This window comes from Pseudochaenichthys georgianus, chromosome 22 (assembly GCF_902827115.2).
Source record: "Pseudochaenichthys georgianus chromosome 22, fPseGeo1.2, whole genome shotgun sequence".
Taxonomy (NCBI): domain Eukaryota; kingdom Metazoa; phylum Chordata; class Actinopteri; order Perciformes; family Channichthyidae; genus Pseudochaenichthys; species Pseudochaenichthys georgianus.
Genome location: NC_047524.1, coordinates 14529114 through 14544522, shown reverse-complemented (window position 1 = coordinate 14544522; position 15409 = coordinate 14529114). Strand labels below are relative to the sequence as shown.

The 15409-nt window shown below is 40.0% G+C and overlaps 1 pseudogene; it reads left to right on the top strand.

The window, feature by feature from the left end:
* Positions 1–8628: 8628 nt before the first annotated feature.
* On the top strand, positions 8629–13043 carry LOC117467817 (zona pellucida sperm-binding protein 3-like; annotated as a pseudogene).
* Positions 13044–15409: the final 2366 nt, after the last annotated feature.

Sequence of the window (15409 nt, the reverse complement as noted above, 5' to 3'; positions counted from 1 at the left end):
CTGGAGCGGTTCATTACTGGTGTGAACGCAGTCCGCACCAAAACATAGGAAGCGCAGTATTTACGTGTCACAAGAACGTGGATATCTTCAAAAATCTTTAGCGAAAGAGTCTTTCAAGACATCCGAGGTTGTTTAGTTAAAGAGTAAAGCAGAATTAAGTGTTGAACAGTGTCGTGTAAAGTAAAAATTCTCCGTCAGCTATATAAAAGTAAGAACACCTGTCCTCGGTGAAACGCCCCTCCTCTGCAGAACGTCTCTCATGGATAATGTGCAGCAGCGCGGTCATTATGGGGAAAAGAACACCGACAGGCTGATCAGGAGCCCGACGCGAAGCGGAGGGATCTAGATCCTGTCGGATTCCCCATAATGACCAAGTCGCTGCCCATATTATCCCGCTTATTACATGGCCACATTCTCAACAAAGTAACGACATCAATCAATCAATGTTTATTTATATAGCCCAATATCACAAATGTTACATTTGTCTCAGTGGTCTTCACAGTGTGCACAGAATATCAGTATGACAATACGACACCCTCTGTCCTTAGACCCTCAGTCATGACTCCCAATATTAATTGAAATGCTTTTGTGGATTTAGAATATGATTTTATTGATTTAAAAAATAGTTGTTTGTATGTATTGATTTAAATTGAGATGCATCCGCTAAGAAAAATAGTCCGTTATTACTGTTTGAGTAGCAACGGCAGGAACTGCTTCGATAGCGTTTTTGAGGAGCTTTTTGATTACAGATTTGAAAACATCGTTGCTTGCTTTAAAAGTAGCACAATTCATTATGTCAAACCTTGGAAAGTATCTAGATATCCCTGCCCTAATGCCAAAGTAACTGGCAACTGAATATGTGTCGCCGTCTAATGTCTATGTCTGGACCGCTGCGTAAAAAGGAGGGTTTCTGCCCGTTACTTCTTCGCTGTTTTCTTGTCGCTCTTGTCTTGTCAGTTTCAGCCAAACTGTATACAGTTAAATCGAACGGACTTTGTACAGATGTGAGCGTCCTTAACAACGGTCAATAAATCCTTGACAGCGGTCTGTCTGTTCTGGATTAAAAATGTGTCACGTGTTTTGAATTGACCAATCAGAATCGAGTATTCAACAATGCCATGTAATAATGTTTTTTAACGAACGTTGTCTGATTATATAATCATATGCGCGGGCCGCTAGTGTCTGTTGATCTCCAGACTAAAAGCAGCATGAGAATAACCTGCCGAAAGTGCCGATGCTCTATGGCGGAGGCTCCGCTAGAAATTGCCGGGATTTGCGTTTTTACCCCCTGAATGTCTGACCAATGGTTGAACAGCATTTCCGAGCACATGACTTGTGTTTAAAGTTTATAGTCCGTTTGACTTTTGCCCGTGTGAACGCAAACCAAACCTTCTGAGAAATGAAACAATGTAACAAACTGTGGTCTGGTGCGCACCAGAGAGCGGACTATTAGGTGTGAATGCACCCTTAAGAGCTTCAAAACCACATTCGGTGGAAAACATTTGACTCTAGAAGATTGTGATGAAGCAGAGAAGGCAATCATTCATTTTGTTCAGAAACACAGGTTCAAAAGTGAAATTGCCTCCCTCAAACATGGCTCAAATATTGTCTCCAAGGACAGTCCACTGTACAAGCTAGACCCCATACTGGAGGATGACATTCTCAGAGTTGGTGGTCGTTTGCACAAGTCTGCATTACCATCAGAAACAAAGCATCCTGTTATTCTTTCCAAAGACCTGCATGTCTCCCAGCTCATGTTACATCATATCCATCAACAACTAGGACACGCTGGGAGGAACCACATGTTGTACAGACTTCGACAGAGGTATTGGATAATTAATGCCTTTTCAGCTGCAAGAAAGACCATTACAGAATGCATGGTGTGTAGACGGCATAGAGGAAAACTTGGGGAACAGAAGATGGCAGACCTGCCTGAAGAGAGAGTTGTGCCAGACAAGGCTCCTTTTACTACAGTGGGAGTTGATTATGTTGGCCCCATAGAAGTGAAAAGAGGAAGAAGCCTTCTAAAAATGTATGGAGTGATTTTCACTTGTCTGACCAGCCGTGCAGTACACCTGGAGGAGGCACATTCCCTTGATACAGACTCTTGCATTAATGCCTTGAGGAGATTCATTTGCAGAAGAGGCCCTGTGTCAAGTTTAAGATCTGACAACGGCACACATTTTGTTGGAGCAAACAAGGAGTTGAAGCAAAGTCTTGCTGCTTTGAATAATGCAAAGATCCAGGATGCCCTAATTCAGGATGGAATTAAGTGGAGCTTTAATACGCCAACAGCCTCACAGCAAGGTGTATGGGCTCAGAACAGTCTCATAATACACACATGCACACAGAAGGATTCACACTTGTATTTCATGATCCGCAAAAGGATTCAAACTTGTATTTCCGGATCCACACTTGTGTTTTTCAATGCACACACAAATGTGTTCCGTTTCATATACATGTAAATAAAATCCAATTACAGAAAAAAGTTGTACATATGTATTTTTGATCCACACATATTTGTTTTCCATTTAAAACCTCTGCACCTGCAAACACAAACAGCTTTCTGTGCACGGATCGCTATGCCATCGTGTGTGGGTTTTTTGAGACTCCCCTGACGCTCACCCGATTCGTACTTGTAACTTGTTCTATCTATAGCCAATCAGATGTCTCCTTCATTCTAAGCCAATCACATGAGCGCGCCCCCACGAGGGTATGATTTATTGCGTTCATGACGTAGCGCTTCATATACGCATTTTGCGCTTCTGCTGAAGGGAAAACCCATCTTTCCCCCTGGACTCTTTGAAAAGAGTGACCTGTACATCAGAAGGAAATGGAAGCAAGTACAGTATATCGCAGAGTTGTTTTGGAAAAGATGGACATCTGAATACTTACTTGTGATGCAAGAAAGACAGAGATGGGTTTTCTCCGGAAGTTTTTCCTTGTACGATGTGAGGGTCTAAGGACAGAGGGTGTCGTATTGTCATACTGATATTCTGTACAAACTGTGAAGACCACTGAGACAAATGTAACATTTGTGATATTGGGCTATATAAATAAACATTGATTGATTGATTGATTGAGATGGGCAGCCCCAAGAAGAAACTTCTCCCCAGGAGATAGTGTCATCATTGCCGATGCTACAGCTCCAAGAGGATCCTGGAAGATGGGTCGAGTTGTGAGTACCAAGTCTGACTCCAAAGGATTCGTCCACTCTGTGTGCATCCAAACCAAAACCAGCGTCTTGGAGAGACCTGTGACGAAGATCTGCCTGCTGGTGGAGGCCACAGAATAAGATCATAGACAATTCTATCTATTTTCTCTTCCTATCCTGTCTTCTTACCATCTGTTTATCTTTCAGTGGCTACAGAGAAGGTGACACAGAAGACACTATGGCTCATGGATAGAGAGAATAGCTCCCTTATATGTTTTACCAACACATCCTCACTCCCAGGTCGGCCTATGTTGACGTTATGTCAAGTCCCCTGCCGGCTTTTTCTAACGCAAGGGGGGGGGGCCTTAGCGTCCATTTTCAGCTTTCCGGGATGTCCATATGCTTCTATGGACGCTCATGGAAGCACGGCATTCGTTTGTGTCGACTGCCCTTAAAGGCAATGTGAGTGTCCATTCTCATTGGATAACGGAGAATTGTACACCCGGAAGTAAGTATTCCCCTTACTGTCGATTGATTTTACAGTGATATCTGCACTACTCATCGACTAAAAAACAACAGATTATCCTTGTTAATTACACAACATTGATTGGTTTAAATTGTGTGCAATGCTTTTGTATTTTTCCCCTTCGATTCGGAGAAACAAATCTTTTTTCGGAGTAAAGGATGGCAGAAGACACTACACTACCCAGAATCCCCAGCTATCGTTTGGACTACACCATGTGCTCTGTTTGACAAACCCCGTGATAGTCCTCAAGCTCTGTGATTGGAGAGTGTGCTCCGATGGTTACCGAGCCTCGAACAGCACTTGAAATGGGATGGAACCACGGCAGACTGTTCAAAACTGGATTTGAACGGGTCCACCGCGTCATATGCAAACCATACAAATAAGTACATATATAAACGTAGTGTTAAAACGCCGATATTTTTTTATAGTTAATCATAGACAATCAAAAGTAAATTGAAGCATATCTGATACTTTTGTGACCGGTGTCTGTCTGCGTTGTGTATGTTTCTCAAAGAGGACGGCGGACGGTATTTGAATTAGGTCATCCCAAACAATGCCACAAGTGTGCACGCACGCACGTGCACAAAACGGGCAGACAGGTCTACAAAAAAAATACCGGTATGCTTTAGTTACTGTGCTGCAAAAAGCAGACGGTGCTGCGCTCAACACACACAGACTCAAAACAATGGACACACAGGCATATAAGTAACATAAACAATGGATAGGCCTACTGTAAGTTGCATAAAGGCTTGAGCTAGTATTGCTACTAAGCAGACAGCACTGTTTCTCTCTCTCTCTATCTCCACTTTCAAAATATATTTAAATCTCAAAACAAACTCCCAAATTCCCAAATTCGTCCTGAAATTAACTTATTAAACTAAACGAAAAATATAGCCTACTCAGGGGTGGATCTAGAAAAATATTCATGGGGTGGCAAGAGGGTGGCAGGAGATTTTGAGGGGTGGCATCCCCTGGCAGAAGTATATGCTGATTTAATCGCAGTCAATGTTAACTTGGTAAGCCAAAATATTGATATTTTAACTGAATAACATAGGTGACATTATTGTGGCACATCAGTAAAGCCTTAAATAGAAATATATAAGATGGCAGACATAATTGAATGCATTTTAACTGGACAATAACTGAATTAGTTTGTTTCACTCTTAGACCAGGGGTACCAAATGTATGCAGACTGCTGCAATAAGTACATTAATTAACTGTCTCATCGAAGTTTGTCTGAATTAATATGATAATATTAACAATTATATTATTCCCATCAGCTGTCAATCACTGTTATGATGCGGTGATTACCATTCTGTTCAGCAAAACGCCTCACAAATTGATTAAGATCCAAAGCTTTAGTGCGTTTTGATTCAATGCTGAGTACAGCCAAACTTGACAGTCTCTTCTCTGTCATTGTAGACTGCAAATACGTCATTTCTTCCGTCTACAGTACTTGGGTCCGGATGCTTCTCGTTTTGCGCTGTCCTGTTCAAATGAAATCGCCGCCAATCATATTTCCACGCTCGCGCCAGGGCCGGGGGAGGGGTTACAAGGCTTGTGTCTTGTGGTGCATTCACTTGCACTCGGACATTAGAGATTTTCTCTCATAAATGTCCGATGAGCCCAACGACCACTACCCCACTGCCTGATATCATTAGAAAGCTAGGAATCTCCTCTTTCCTGACAGTGTATACAACTCAAAATGTGTCTTCAGGTCAATGCGACTGATTTTGATAGAGCTAGTCACATATGAGGTGGTCCCCGAAAATCCTTGATAATAAAAAGTGGATTTTATTTAGCTTTTTTCCACGGACCACCTGCAGTACCCTCGCGGACCACCAGTGGTCCGCGGACCACAGTTTGAGAACCGCTGTAATAGACGACGAACACAGGCCACTCGATTCACAACATTCCCCTAACCCTAACCCTACCCCTCACACCAGATACTGCCTGGTTTTCTGACCCCCCCCCAGACCCCCCCAATAAAGCAAAAATGCATGTTTCAGAGTGGCCTTTTATTGTGGCCAGCCTAAGGCACACCTGTGCAATAATCATGCTGTCTAATCAGCATATTGATATGCCACACCTGTGAGGTGGGATGGATTATCTCGGCAAAGGAGAAATGCTCACTATCACAGATTTTTTAACAATATTTGAGAGAAATGGTTATTTTGTGTACATGGAAAATGTTTTAGATCTTTGAGTTCATCTCATAAAAAATAGGAGCAAAAACAAAAGTGTTGCGTTTATATTTTTGTTCAGTGTAGGTTTAATGTTCTGCCCAGTGGAGAGGGGAAAGCTGAGTTTAACTACAAACTAGCTGACTGCAATTTTAAAAGACTGGTAATGTAACTGCTATGTTTCACCAAAATACCTCTCAGCCTTTTCAATGTCATAATGAGCTTTTTTTTTTTCTTCAGATGAAAGGGAAATATCTCCTCTACAAAAATGAGCTGACTTTCAGTCCCAGACGAAGGCCGAGTCCTGCAGCATATGTGTATCCCATCGAGTGTGTTTATCCAAGGTAGGAGTTTCTTTCTTATTTAAATTCAAGTTTAAAGTTGATATATGGGATAAATGTTGTTAATATATTTCGGACCTAAGGGGTGGGTTCCTCCTTTCCTGAACCCGGGGTTAGGTGTTGCCGAAGGCCGAGGGGGGCAGAAGTTCCACATGCTGGTCCTAAATGGTGAGGGATCATGCTCCCAAAGGCAAAACACTCAAAAAATGCACACTAAGCCGTTTTTACTCTTCCCCTTACAGAAAAAATAACAGCGGTAGCGGAGACAAATGTCATCCCCCTACATTCACTAAAAACTGCTCGCATGGGATCCTGAAGTTCTAAGTGAGAGCAAGAAAGCTTGCCACTATCTAAAGGAAAATTAGCGGTAAGGGAAGAGTTTGATATGTTGGTAGTATCTGAAAATGTTCTTCCCAGCAGTTTAATATGATGAATGCAACTGATGCCATGTGCAACAAGTATGCACCATTAGCTTATTTTAGCATAAGATATCCAACTTGAAGTAGATCAATGCATGTACTTTGATCAGTATTATGCTTTTTATATATCTGTAAACAATGATCTCCTGCTAACTAACAAAGTATAGACAACAATTGTGACGAATGATAATTGTAAAATATTTGAGAATAACAATATATTTGTTTTAAAAGGAGGGGCAATCAAATGATTAGCCAACCTAATGAGATTTATAAAATAAAAAAAGCCCTGAGCTTTTGTAAAATGTTAACCTTTTTCTGCACTGTAGATGGAAATGCATCTTTTGGTCATTAACTTGATATTTATCATTTTACCAGTTTTTGTTTTTTATAGAAACATCATACCATTTTATAACGGCTTTTTTCTTCTGTATATACAAAATGTTTTAAAGCCATGCTGATGTATTTGAGCCTTAACGATTGCTGCTTCCTCAGATGGGAACTCCTGGATGACGCCATGCAGAGCTCCATTGTGTTACTGCTGTTCTAGGACCTGCAACACTGGCTCCAAGAAAGGAGACGAATGGGGTATCGCTTTTATGCTAACTTTTATGCTTTTTTATATAGTATAGTCTTTTTCATTATGAAGTTATTGTTGTTTTTTTCCACCTCAGAATCCAATGGCTTTAGGCACACTTCTGTGTTGGGACCCCTGATCATAATGGATCCATCGCAACAAAATGCCCACAATGCATCAGATGTGTCCATTGCTGACCAAGGTTAATGAATATTTATTTATGGTATTTGTTTTGTTCAAAACTTGCCATAAGACTAACGTTGCTAAACATTTTCTCAACAGGAAGTCCAGTCTAAGATTGGGGAGACTGAACAGAGGACGACATCCATATGCAGATTAAAGTTGTCTATAATATCTGTATAAATAAAACTGTTGTTAACTCCTGTTGAGTATAAAACGAGTATCTTTACTTCATATGAAGGTCCTACTGTCCTCAACTGGCCATCTATCCTATCAGTAGTATTTTACTAATTATGTGTGACTTTTGTCATTGAAAGATACTGTCAAGTACTCTCAATTATAATGTAACCTTTAATGGCCATGTGAGTTGGAGTATATCTCTGAATTTTTCTTTTTCTTTCACTTTCCATTTTCCATTGAGCTCTGCACATTATATAAATTCTGACATTACATGCGCCACCAGATTTAAAAGCTATCGGTGATCTGTCTGGTATTACAACTATGGCAATTATTTATGTTGAGCTTCATTTGAAAAGACAATTCTGATCTGAGTATATTTTCTGGGCACTAATGTCTGCAGTTGGATGTAGCAACGTTTACTTTCTGGCCATGAATATATAATCAATAGGAATGGCCTGCATGGCACGTGTTTATGCAGTTAAAAGATGACATCATAGCAACACAACTAATATTCAGATGTGTGAGTGTGGATATTTTCTCACACTGAATACAACTTAAATGAACTGAAAAATGTACCTGTTTCCCTTACCTTAAGTTTAGGTCAAAGATATAAAAATAACACATTTGAATAGGATGGGACATCTGGAATAATACTTTCCCCCAAATGATCATTTGTTTAGAAATGACTCTCCTTTTAATTCTCAAAGAAAACTTTTTCTTGCATGACTTGAAGTTGAACAAAGAATCCCAACGTGTACATATATTAATGTTAATAATATATAACAGCAAAACTAAATCAAAACATCAGTAAGACAACCCATGCACCATCATCCTTAAAATGTTTTAAATAAGAATTTAAGGTAGTCACACATGATAATAAATTGATTAACAAATGGTGATTTTGTGCTGCTGATGAAGCTGAATACAAATTAATTGGGTGTAAGGACTAATGTGATTGGATGCTCCCCATGCTGTAATCAGTGTGCTAGCTGCTGCAGCTGGGACTGTTGACAGGCACCAGGTGAAAGACGTTATCTTGATTAATGCCTCTCAGGAACAAGGTATAAGAACATGCACTGTGTCAGTAGCAAGCATTCAGTCATGATGGTTTCATTTTGTCAAGGTGCACTGCTTCTGGGCCTGGCAGCTGCCATGGCGGTATATGCAGGTGAGACTGGAAACAATTAAAGTCATGTTGTTATCCTTGACTCAAATAGTTGAGTCTAAACTTAATTTCTTTGTGTTACAGACATGAAAGTGGACTGTGGGCCAGATTTTGTGACGCTGATGTGGACAGAAAGCCGACCCCAGGCCGACACGTCGCTTCTCCGTCTGGGTAGCTGTTTCCCAACCAGCTTCTCAGCAGGAGAGGCCTACTTCTATGTGGATCTCACTGACTGTAACTTTAGGAGACTGGTATGTATGTGTGTATATATATTTTAAAGCTGTGAGTCTGCTATATTTCCTACAGCTCTCTCAGGTGGTCTTTGTCTCTAACAGGTCACCGGGGATGCACTGGTGTACAGCAATGATCTGACCTACGTTGCTTCTGGATTCTTATAATTTGGCCTTCACTCACCCGGTTGTCTGTGCATATGAGGTTAGTGTTCATACCAACTACAACATAAGGTGCTAAAGGGTGACGCCACCCTTAACTAAAAATTCCAATGCGGCATTTTCATGGCCTGGGAAAGTTCAATTTGATATTAAGCTTCTCTCTCTCAAAGCCACCAACCATGGAAGTCAGTCTCAGCTGCTACATAGACAATGAATGGTAGACTGATTTAGGGAATCTACAGCCTGTTTCCGTTCTATTCCCAAATTAGCTTTATCTATTGTAGTATTCTCAACAAACTATTTACTGAGAACAATCCCTAAGGTTCACTGTTTTTCCCAAATTCATTGTCAATTGAGTTTTTTTTTCAATTGAACATCACAAATGTAAGTTCACTCTAGTTTTTTGCATTTGAGGAAGTAGTTAATGTCTACTTATGTTGGACTGTCTTTTACCATAGGAGTAACAGTTCATAACTAGAGAATACAATTCCTGAAGAAATTACTAGTGGGGAATGCTTTATGCTGATGCTGAATTGCTATGCTAAAATGTAATGTGTAGGAAGGAAGTGAAGAATTTAGATTGAAATGATACATGAACACTGGGGGCTTGAATGTGTGAGGAAAAGAAAGTAAAAAGCTTGGAAAAGCAGTAGAATATTTGAACTGCAAACTATTGAACTAACTTGATGGCGAATGAACTGTCGCCATGGCAACGGACGCCCCATAATATGCGTAGATATATGGATGGCTGCATCGTTACCAAACCTGTGAGGTTTGGAGCATTTTCACTGAAGTTATGAGAACTGTGTTTCATGGCGAGCATTGTGTTGCCATGGCAACTGCATTTGAAGAAATCTCAAAACTGTCCTGTAGATGTCTTCATGGCTGGACTGTTGGCACACATGTGAAGTTTTAGCACTTTTTGACAATTTTCATAGGAGTTATAGCAATATCGTATATTATTGCAAGGGATGCATTGCCATAACAACAGCTTTTGAGGAAAATTCAGTAATGGCACATAGAAATGTTCAGTGCTGGACCATTAACTGTCATCTGAAGTCTGGTGGTGTTTTGACCCTTTTCATATCAGTTACGACAACATCGTGTTTTATGGCGAGGGATGCGTTTTCATGGAAACAGCCTATGGTGAGATCTCAGATTTAGCGTAGAGCTGTTGAGGCATGGACCGGTGATATACAAGCGAAGTTTGGGGGGCCATCGGACCGTGTCCATTGGAGTTACAGCGAAATCGTGTTTTATGGCGAGGGATGCGTTGCCATAGTTGTAAGCGAAACTTCTGCAGCAATGGAGAGTCAGGACTCAGAGACACAAGGAGAATTGGAGCTTTGATGTCAAACACTGGTAGTTTATTGCAAGTCAACGGCCGGAGAATTCATATCATAAGTCACAGCAGCAAAAGGTTCTGACTGCACGAGTGGGTTGCAATGTCAAATCTGATCAGCCTCGCATCTTGGTAGACCCTTTAACTAGTTTACAGAGTCAAATCCACATATTGGGGGAGGGTGTGTAAACACTGGGAACACTGCAGATATCTGGAAATACTCAATCACCTGTCTGTGAGGCTTAGAAAGCCAGCGTTCTGACAGTCATAAACCATTTTGTGACCAAGAGTTGAACTGGTTTATCAAGATAGCTGGAGCCTCCCATTCCTTAAGAGAGATAAGGGTTTGCCAGAGCCAGGGTTTGGTTGTAAACGTCAACACACAGAATAGGTTAAATATCTAAAGTAAAGACAGAATTATTCCCTAACAATAGTAACACCACATTACATAAAATCAGATTTGATGTAGCGCTGTTCAGGGCCACAGTGTTAACATCATGTGATGGCAGATTAACTAAAGGTGTGCGGCTGCTGCTGTGAGGAAAGATGAGCCTGAATTTACAATGGGATTTAATGGAGACATGTTGAAAGTTTGTCACTTCATGCCCTCAAGAGGCATTTTGTTTAATTATTTTCGCTTTATTTTTTTTCAAGCTACGAGATGTTTTTCATGAGAAATGATGTCCCAGGAATCTAGGGTTTGGGAAATATGGCAGGTTTAAAAAGATAAAATATATGAAGGCGAATTTCAAGCTGTCCCGCACTCTAGCTGTGACATCACGCACTCTAGCCTTAACGAGCTGTGCAATACACACTAATGTTAAAATCTGAAGAAGGCCTCTTTACCAAGGTCTGAACAATGTTTAATATCTCTAAAAAGTATGAATCAGATGTCAGGAGTTGTATAACACGAATAATGTCAGAAAGATGTGTAACATTTTAAAGTTGGAATGAGGTTTCTGAGTGAAAGTATGAAGGAACAGTTAGCAGTTGAAGTCGCATGAAGATTTTTCAAGTCTGAAGAGTTTCTCCATTGACTTCCATGTTAAAAATGTGATGCATTATGGGATATATCTCGGGAATCATGAAAGTGATCCATTCCCGACCGAGCTGAACGTTTTAATGTTTTGAACGGAGTTTCTGGAATGTGGGAGAAGAAGACGGACAAAATAACCCGGCAGAATAAGAATAAAGAATTTGTCCGTAGAACAAGTAGGAGTAAACAAGCTTGCACTAATAAGTTCAATAGTGTCACTTTGCAGCATTTTCTGTACCATTCTGCTTTATTTTGTGCAGGCCCAAAGACTGGTATGCTACGATCTATGACCCGGTGTTTAAAACCTACAGTCTAGGAGATCTGCAGTTTAACATTGGCCTTATGAATGGTGGGTAAACAACATGAGAAACTCTCTACGAACGGCAGCTCTCCCTGACTTTTGTAACTTAATGACTTCTCCTGTTTACTGCCCTAGACGACTTCTCAGGCCCTGCTGAATCTACACGCTTTCCTCTGGGCTCCATCATCCCCATCATGGCTAGTGTGGTGCAGAAGACTCATCAGCCCTTGCTGCTGCTTCTTGAGGAATGTGTAGCAGCTACCACACCAGAGCTGTACCCTGAAAGCACCATGTACCCTATAATCTCCAATAAAGGGTACTCAATGAGCATTGATTTAAAAAAAAGGACTTTGGTCGAAACCTTGGTAGTAATGCTAATACATTCTTTAACCCAACAGATGTCTTTTGGAAAGTGTCGTCACGATCAAAAATCATCGGAGATCCGCCTATCACTTCAGACCTTTACATTTGCTATGGGAGAAGAGGTAAATTGGCCTTTACATTTTTTTTTTTCAGATTCAAGGTTTTATTGTGGAAACTGAGATTAATTTATGCCATGACACCTATATTTTCCCTCTACTCAAAAGGTCTTTATCCACTGCAAACTTTTGGCTTGGGATCCCAATGGTCTTGACAGCACTAAGAAAGCCTGCCACTTTGTCGAAGGGCATGGGTAAAAATAGTACTTCAATATATCAGAATTTGAATTGTAGGTTAATTATTTTACATAAGATTACTTATTCAGTTTAAGCCCAGTCTACTGAAGATACAGATGGATAACTATTCAATCTTTGTGGAATCTTTATTTGGAAGAGTTGAGATGCATTTTAATTATCTTTTCATCCAATCTTCATGAACTCAGTTGGGAGTTGCTGGACAACTTGGCCCAGAGCAACCTTTGTGACTGCTGTGAATCGAAATGCAAGTCAAGGAGGCAGAGGAGTGTTGCGTCGGGTATGTACACAACTTCTGCTGTATTACACTTGTTTGGTTGACTTGTACTAAAATATATATTTTTGCAGAGAAACATGGGATGGTACAAAAAGCAGTCATTGGGCCATTTACCATCACAGATGTGAATTCCTGAAGGTAAGGGTTTCGTATTGCAATATATGTTTATTCTGAACGGCTATATTAAACGTTGGTCTCCCAACAGGAATGGATCCATTTCGCTGACTGGTTTCTTCAATCTGAATTTGGTTTTATTATTGGTTCTCTTTGCATTTCAGATTGTATGTGGCCAATAAAAATGTCCGAACTACTTAATTGAAGTTCTCAAATTATTGAGTTTGACTTGCCTTTTTTGTGAAATGGTTTAAACTAAGCTGTAATACTGAATCTTGATGATCTTGTCTTATTTCTGGGAACATTTCCAGGTCTATTCAATGTCATGAACTTTTTTCCTATGTGTCCATTTCCCAGAAATATTGAGCACACTAAATCTTTGTAAGCAATATGATTACATTCAACTTTTTGTTCAAATTTCCAATCAAGAACTCTTAACAGTTAATGCTTATGTACGTATTTTTATTCTGTATTCTTCAAGCTGGTCAAGGCTAAACTCAGTAATTGTCCAAAGAATATTATGGCTGCAAAATGAAGAGAATGGATTCAAAGCTTTTCAGCACTATACTCAATTGGCCCTTTCTTTTTGTATGGACTTGTTCCATAAGGTTCAACATGTAATTGTCAAACTCTATGTAAATTGTAGACTGATTCTTGGTACATAATACACTTGATCACTCCTATTCACCTTTGCTGAAATATGTTGCTGTTTTTGTTCATGACTAAAGGGACAATGATTTAGCCTAATATGTATTGAACGCAATCAATGTTTAATATGTATATATCACAACTGTTACATTTGTCTCAGTGGTCTTCACAATTTGTACAGAATATCAGTATGACAATACGATACCCTCTGTCCTTAGACCCTCACATCGTACAAGGAAAAACCCCACAGTTTAAAGGGAAAAATGGGAGAAACCTCAGGGAGAGCAACAGGAGGGATCCCTCTCCCAGGACGGACAGACGTGCAATAGATGCCGTGTGTAAATTTAAAAGATAATACATTTGCAACCTAGGTAGTCCAAATGTTTGGAAATGCATGTCTGTATAATAGGAAGATGAATCCACGAGGATATCCATCCAGGACCGATGATCCAGGACCACAGCTACGACTCGCGATCCAGGGCTCGAGATCCAGGACACAGACCGCAGGATCATCCATGACTCTGGATCCCGGCGTATATAGACACCAAAAAGAAAGAAATTTGGGGAAGCTGGGTTAGTCGGAACATGAGAGTACACAGGTATAGAACTAGGAGAGGAACTGTCTTTTTTGCATAACCAGCATACAAAAAAGTATTTCAAGCGACTGAACAGATAAAGGCAAACTACAAAAAACAACCTCTGGGATCCCCTTAATACCATAGGCCTACTTTTTCCAGGCACATTTAATACCGTGAACGTTATAACTTTAATATTTCCATAGCCAAATTTGCTCACATTAAAAATCATACTATGATAAAACTTGGCACTACGATACACTCAGTGGCGGCGCTGGGGTGGGCTACAGCCATACCAAGAAATGGCTTAGCCCCACCATGAAAAATTATTAAAGTAAGCAAATTAAATGAGCAAAATGTTGAGAACACGGCTAGCGAAAAATAAACGGTCGTGTCCACAACACACAAACTGATCCTGCTGTAACAAGGGCACGTTACTGATGCAATATGGTTGAGACCATTCGGGTTTATGCTAGAAGAGGGGTGCAAGGAATAGTCTAAGTAGTGGGGGAGTTTTATACACTAAAGGTGTGGAAATTCACTGGCGTTATATCAGCGCGGCCGGTCAGATCTAAATGCCTCCGAATGTAATTTGAATAGACCTACAGCCAATCGGAGCAACGAAACGTTGGGTCTGCGTCATGCATTACTGATTGAGATCAATCGAAACCGCCATTCAGTATCCCCATTGGATATTCAACATGTACTATCATACGTCACGTTCGCAGTGATCCCTTTTTATTTACTACAAGACATGTCGTTTTATTTCATACAGTTCAATTTTGATTGATTAAGCATAAATCTGTCAAATGTTCAAAACAGCCTCGTTTCACTGAAATAGCCTCAAAATCACAAACTGTCATCAAGAGTAAGATTCTTAACGAAATCTACTGACACAAAGTACTTCATTATCTACTTTTCAACTTTTAAATACAAAAGTGTATCTTTCAGTAACTTTCTGAGAGAATTTAAGCATAAATCTGTCAAAGATTCTTAACAAAATCTACTCACACAAAGTACTTCATTATCTACTTTTCAGCTTTTAAAAAGAATAGTGTATCTTTCAGTAACTTTCTCAGAGAATTTAAGCATAAATCTGTCAAATGTTTCAAAACAGCCTTGTTTCACTGAAATGGCCTCAAAATCACAAACTGCCATTAAGAGTCAGATTCTTAACGAAATCTACGGACACAAAGTACTTCATTATCTACTTTTTTCAGCTTTTTAAATACAAAATTGTATCTTTCAGTAACTTTCTGAGAGAATTTAAGCATAAATCTGTCAAATGTTCAAAACAGCCTTGTTTCACTGAGATCTCTCAAAATCAC